We start from the raw sequence: 7,175 nt of genomic DNA, 5'->3' as shown, positions 1-7,175 counted from the left end.
TAACTTTTGGTTGATTCACTTGCCTGGTGGGCCATACTCCAGGTTACTTAAAGAATTACTCCATGGTGGGCTACTCACTGTCCATAATTCTGGTAACATGATGGATGAGAAACTGGATGAGAAACAGAAGGGACAGAAAATGTCCAGATTTTCTAAAAAGGGAAGAGAGGCTATAGTTCACAGGACAGTGGGAATGATTTTGGCTTCTGAATGTATCGGGATGGCCAGTCACCCTTCCAGAAAGAGAAGCAACAATCTCCACAAGTCAGCATTCTCTAGACCTCTCTTTCCTCCCCTCCCTCCCAAGCCCTGACTTCTTTCAATAGGGACACTTAGCCTGCAGGTCAGGGAAATATCATAGATACCATCAGCAAAACATCTTGCACATCCTTGTGGACAAGATGAAGAGATGTGGGGACCGGATGATGATATGATTAGGTCAATTCAGAACTGATGAAGATCTCTAGAGCCAGCGTAGTCAGTCACCACTGGGTTGTTAAATTGGAGATTCTTGAGTAGTTTTCCAGGGATCTGCCTTTGTGTGATTTTAACACTTTTATCAACGACTTGGATGAAAGCAGAGGGCAGCACGTTTGTCAGTTTCAGATGACTCAGAGTTAGGAGAGATAGCTAATATAGTGGATTACAAAAATTCCAAAGGGCTAAAAAATGTGCCAAATTTCACATGGCCTCAAGGTGAATCAACTTCACAAGGATAAGGGGGAGAGGGGTAGGCTTGATTAAATGAGTTTGGGTTAAAAAAAGATCTGGGGGCTTCAGTGGGCTGAAAGCACAACAGGAATTAAGAGTGAGATGGCATCCTAAAGAAGGGCAGTGTTAAGCTAAGCTGAGAGAAACCTACTGTCCAGAAAGTGGGACATAGCACAGCAGCCCTGCCCTGACCAGAATACATCTGGAGCAATGGGGTTAGCCCTGGATGGCACACTTTAAGGATGTGGACAAGCTGAAAAGCGCCAAGTATGGTGAGGAGCCTTAATACTATGCCAGATAAGCACTGATGCAAAGATCTGGGAATTTTGAGTCTGAAGAGTAGACCTGGGGGGAGAAGGTGAGAAAGAAGACACATGGTAACCATCTTCAATTATCTAGGAGGCTGTGACATGAAAAGGATTAAATGTGTCCTATTTGGTTCTAGAAAGAAGTATGAATTGTAGATGGCAATGACAAAGAGACAAGCTTTGGCTTTTAAAAGGAGAAACTTCTTAACTCTATTTCTCCAAGTGGAATGGGATGCCTCCAGAGGGCGGGGATTTCTCTTCACTAGAGGTATTCAAAAGGAGGCCAGAAGCCCACTCCCTGGATGTGCTATATAAGAATTCTTGGTCAGGTAGAAGGAACTCAGAGTTCTCTTCCAACTCTGACCAGGTGACTCTCCTCTCAGTCGCCAGTACCACATGGTGCTATAGAGGGCACCTACAGCCACCTGGTGCCACCTAGAGGCACTGCTTGCCAGGGCCCCGGAGTAGAATCCCAGAATCTCAGATCCTCCATCACTCCCCCACTACATAAGGATTCTATCATCTCCCTCTATCGTCCCCTAGGGATGAGGCACTGTGGAAAGTCTGGCTGTTAGCCCAGTTTGGGCCCCTAGCATCTCTTGACTGGACTATGGCAATAGCCTTCTAACTGGTCTCCCCGACTCAAATTTCTCCTCCACTTACTTGGCAGGGTGATTTTCTTTGAGACTGGTCCTCCCTATCTCATCAAGTGTCTACCCATGGGCCCAATCGCACTGCTGATCACTGCGGGAGCTTTGACTTACTACATTTCAGAGTTGGAATGGCTCACCTCTCTTTAGACAGCTTGGTTACCCTTCGCTCCCTGGGGGCTCATTATATCAGTCAGTGCCGGACTTGGGGTCAGCAGCCAATTAACAAGCTTCACTCACTACAGCTCAGAATCCCCAAGCTCAAGCAATCCACTAGCCTCAGCCCCGTGGGTAGTGGCAGTTACTATAGATGAGGGGCACAACCACAACTAGTTGATTTTTCTAAGGTGTAAGTCTGATCATGTCTTCTACCTCGCCCCCGCCTGCCCCCAACCATTTGATCCAATGAATCAAATATAAACTTTCGTTTGGCATTTAAAGCTCTTCATAACCTTCCTATCTTTCCAGCCTTCTCATTATTATTCCCCTCTGTACGTAGCTAGCCCCCATAGAGCACCATCTCCTGTGTCCCTGTGTATAGCTTCAGCATTCAGCTCTAATCCTACCTTCTGCAGAATGCCTTTCTCTTTCAGATTACGTTCATTCATACTGTATGTTTATATGTGCCTAGACATTGACCTGTTGTCTCCATCACAACATATATATGCTCTTTTAAAGTGGGAACTGGTTTTTGTTATTGGGTTTTGGGGGGGGGTATCCAAGTGTTTAACCCTGTGTGGGGCACACAGTAGGTCTTCCTTATACTGAGACTGAATATGCTTCCCTGCCCCACCCCATTAGTGCTAAATCTGCACTCTGCTATATTTTTTAAAAGTCTTAATTAAAAAATCAAACATCTCTAACCACTCTGCCCTAATTGCCTGATCCTAACCAATCCTTAATCAAATGCCAAACTATTCTGCCCAGTGCTCCTCACCTGCTTTTCTGATACTGAACCTGAGTTACTAGGTTTCCCCATTCCTGCAATCCCAGTCTTCTCCAGACTCAACATGTTCCCTCAAGCAATCTTCATGCCAGTCAAAGGCAACTGGATGACTGTTGGTAGCACTGACTCAGGAGAGCTAGGTTGAAGCTGATTCCCAAACTTCCATGCCTCCAATCCTAGCTGACATTTCCTAGAAGCAGCAGCACGCTATGGTGAAAAAATGCTAGACTTGGGGTCTGAGGCTCTTAAGGTCTACCACTTACTAGATGTGACCCGGGTAAGCTGCTTTTTCTCTCTGGCCTTAGTTCTTCTGTAAGAATTGAAGCAAGGTCCCTTCCAGCTTAGTTTAATGGCTCTCAGGGTCTTACTGACCATTATAGGAGGGTAACCATGATTTTCCTGGCCTTCACCAGGAAACCCTCATGAAAGGGATTTTTCTAGTGCCCAAGAATCTCTAATTGGTTGGGCCTTCCTCAATAGAGAATATTTGCTTGGAGCCAGAACCTCTCTGCCAATAATCCTAGCATTCTACAAGAGGCTGTGGAATCATGAGGATGATAAGGACCCCTTCCCTAAAACCCACTAGAAGGAATCCTTCAAGTTACCAGAACCCACTTGGCCACAAAGGGCCAAACCAAGAATAACAGGCAGAATCTACAAAGAATTCAGTTTAGGCTGGATGGATGTCAGGAAAACCTAACAACCAGAGCTACCACCAAGTGGACAGGGCTGCCAGAGGAGGTGGTGGGTTCCCCTAACTTAGAAATCTTGGAGAGGATGCTTACCAACCACATGTCAGGAGTGGTAGGGTGGCATGATTTTCATGGATGGGTTGGTTGGACTAAAAGGACAGAGGTCTCTTCCAATTCTCAAATGATGTGGACAGAATACAACAAGCAATGGACTTAGGAGTGAGGACAGTTTGCATCTTTGCTCTGCAAACTGGGGCAAATCACTTAACCTGAATCTCAAATAGGTTATGTGTAAAACAGAGTTGTGTAGCTTACTCTGTTGTGAGGCTCAAGAGATAAAACAAGTCAACAGCTTTTACAAATCAGAAAGCACCAAATAGAATACAAATTTGGTAACATATGCACGCACGCACACACATACACACGCACACACACACGCGCGCGCACACACACACACACACACACACACACAGAGTTGCCAGTCTTGGTCACCGAGGCTGGGTAGCAGACAGTGTCAGGGGAGGGAGAAAGCAGAGCCAGAGCCTGGACATCAAAGGAGGTGGGGACATGACCACGGACCCCCAAGGGCCTGGTTACCAAACGGAGCAAACAACCAGTACATCTCCAGAAAAAGAAGTCCTGTCTCAAAGTCCTACCTGCAACCTCTGAGGGAGCAATTGCTAACATGTTTTTTTAAGGCAATTGGGGTTAAGTGACTTGCCCAGGGTCACACAGCTAGTAAGTGTTAAAGTGTTTGGTCTGAGACCGCATTTGAACTCAGGTCCTCTTGACTTCAGGACTGGTGCTCTATCCACTGAGCCACCTAGCTGCTCTCAATTGCTAACATCTGGAACTTCCCTCCTGCCGACCCCAATGCATCGTGGAAAAGCTAGAAGGGTGCAGAAAAGGAAGGGGTAAGGTGTAGGGTGAGATGTCAACTATATGGCTGCAGGCCAGAGTTTCAAGAACCCAAGATCACCAGGGGTAAACCTAGGAACTGAGAAAATAGAGGTTCTATTCCCAGGTTCTGTCACTATCACCATATAACCAGAAACAAGTTACTTTTCCCTTCCACACCTGTTTCCTTATCTAAAACGTGGGCTTTAACAGCTGACTTACCCAGACTAGTGTTGTGAAAATCAAATAGAATGTGAAAAGGTTTTGAAAAGTATCACACATTATATACACAGGAGGTGACATTTTTTGAGCAAGATTCCTTATGTGGTCCCTAGATTGGGTTCCCCGTGGACCAGGGTAAGGGATGATTGGGTAAGGACCAAAGCTCTCTGTTCCTAGAGCTGAGCACCTATCTGGGGAGGAGAGGGAGGGAGCATCTAGCCTTGGTAACCCCCCAGTGGCTATGAGGCAGCTCATCAGAGAAGCTAAAGCAGGCCTGAAAAACTCCTGGCTATTAGTGGGGAGATGTTGGAAGACAAGAATATTTCTTCATGCTACTTCTGGCTTCTAGATGTGACCAAAGTACCTGGCCCTGAGAAGCATCGGCCAATGAATTCTTCTAGACTTTTGGCGCTCACTGACTTACATTTGTGCTGGTGAGTCAAGGCAAGCTTATGATGAAAGCATTCAGATTTAGGAGACAGTCAGTGCTGTAGCTGGTCCGTGTCAGAGCTAACTATGGATGAACATAACCCCGTAGAGGTTCCCATGAGTAACAATCATAAAACTGCCTCCAAACTAGAAAGGGACTTAGAAGGCATCTAGTCCAATCTCATTCCCAAGGTCAGAGTTCTAATACAGAATTTCAGAGCTGATATGTACCTGAGGGTTTAGTCCTCTATTTGGCCTAGTAATCCTCTCTCCAATGTCCCCGAAAATTAGTCCCCAGGCCTCTGCTTGAAAGCTTGCAATAACAGAGTATGTCCCACCTCGTGTAGCTGGCCAGTTCTGGTATTAGGCAGCTAGGTGGCACAATGGATAAATCGCAGGGCCTAGAGCAAGGGTGGGAAACATGTAGCCTCCAGGCCACATGTGACCCTCCAGGTCCTCAAGTGCAGCCCTTTGACTGAATTCAAACTTCACAGAACAAACTCCCTTAATAAAAGGATTTGTTCTGGAGAACCTGGGCTCAAAGGGCTGCATTTGAGGACCTAGAGGGTCACACGTGACCTCAAGGCCGCAGGTTTCCCACCCCTGGCTTAGAGTCCAGAAAACCTGAGTTCAAATTTGGATCAGACATTAACTGGATGATTCTGGGGCAAGTCACTTAACTTGCCCCAGTTTCTTCATCTGTAAAAAATAACAATACCTGCCTCCCAGGGTTGCTGTAAGGATCAAATGAGATAATAATTGTAAAGCACTACATAAATATTAACTATTAGGGTTAAATCTGGCCTTAGACACTCACCACCTGTGTGACCCTGGGTAAGTTACTTACTCTGTTTGCCTCAGTTTCCTCAACTGTAAAATAGGGACCATAATAGCATCTACTTCCCAGGGTGGTCATGAGGATTGGATAAGATCATGCTGGGTTTCAGTGATTGCGTCTGAGTGGGATGAAGAGTACATCCCCTGGCTGGGAGCGGGGCATGCTGAAGACACATTCTTGGGATGCTTATAAGAGTCAGAATACTCCACGACAATTTGAACTCAACAGCCCCAGAGAATGAATTGTACAAAAACACCAAGCTGAGGCAGATGAAGACTATGAAACTTGCTGTTTCTAAGAAGAACATTAAAAAGAGCTACAGACCATTAAATTGACAGAAAACTGAGAAAAGCTCAAAGACAAGAACCATTTGTTAGGGGAAGTTAATGGGCAGCTGCACCAACGAGAGCTGAAGAAGTTGCTGGAGAAATTTCAGGGTAGTTACTAGGCAATTTTGGACAGTGGCAATATTGACCCAGTTATAGGAACCAACAGATCTTGGAAAGCCAGTAAGAAACACTAAAGCATCAGAGACTTGCTCTTGGAAAGTCTGAAAGTTGAAATGAAGCTTTTTAACTAGACTGCTATATAGCAGATGGAGAAGTTGTAGGCACTGAAAGTGAAGATGGAAAAGGAGGAAAGATTTCATTTTCTAGAAGAATGGGCAGTGTTTAACAATCAAAGCGATGATCTCACAGCCACCCTTGAACAAATGGAATAATTACTAGCACTCTGAGAAGAAAAGGGGGTTCATTCCTTCCGTTAAGGGCAAACTACAAGAATGTTCTCTTAAATTTTCCTAGGATAGGACTCCTCAATATTCTCCCAACTAAAATACCTTCAGAAACAAAGTTGGAATCATCCAGACTTGTACTGAGGGGCCCTCTTACCTTATAATCATGTGCTGGTCAAGCAGCTAGGTATCTGAATCAATTGTCAGCTGACAGCTTAAGATCCAACCGGGAAAGGGGATCCCGGGCTGCCCTGCTGTAGTTACTACGTAGCAATAATTCAGCTCATGGGCAGAACCAGAAATGTGAACAAATAACAGAACCAAGAAGGATCATTCTCAGATTGGGAACGGGAAATGTTAGAAACAGTCTGTAGCATGGACTAAAAGGAAGGAGCCTATGGAAAGTCCCATGCTGTCAGTCTGATTTGAGCCACACACTTCTCTGGTTAGACCTCCCTAGTTGGTATTTAAGCATATAAGCATATCTTATGGTATGAACTCTGAACTTAGGCATCTTCCTTTCTACTCCTAGTCAAATTTCTGAACTTGAAATGGGTTAGCATCCATTTCCCTAAACAGATGGATGGATAACATGTTCCTAAAATACCTGAATAGAACAGTAGACTTGGAATAAATTCCTTACTGTCATCCTCTTGGTCCAAATGACCTAGTGTTTGTTCTTTATTTCTTTTAAGCTAAAATACTTTTATAAATAAATACTTCTTGGACTGGAAAAAAAAATGAGATCA

At 44.9% G+C, this 7,175-nt stretch overlaps 1 pseudogene; it reads left to right on the top strand.

Moving 5' to 3' along the window:
- The first annotated feature begins 5,875 nt into the window (after nucleotides 1–5,875).
- LOC114041808 lies at nucleotides 5,876–6,429 on the top strand (annotated as a pseudogene).
- Nucleotides 6,430–7,175: the final 746 nt, after the last annotated feature.

The sequence above is a fragment of the Vombatus ursinus genome, unplaced genomic scaffold, assembly GCF_900497805.2.
Source record: "Vombatus ursinus unplaced genomic scaffold, bare-nosed wombat genome assembly UNPS02000546.1, whole genome shotgun sequence".
In the NCBI taxonomy this organism is placed as follows: Eukaryota; Metazoa; Chordata; class Mammalia; order Diprotodontia; family Vombatidae; genus Vombatus; species Vombatus ursinus.
The sequence above is the reverse complement of the archived record's forward strand: the minus strand, read 5'-3'. Positions and strand labels throughout refer to the sequence as shown.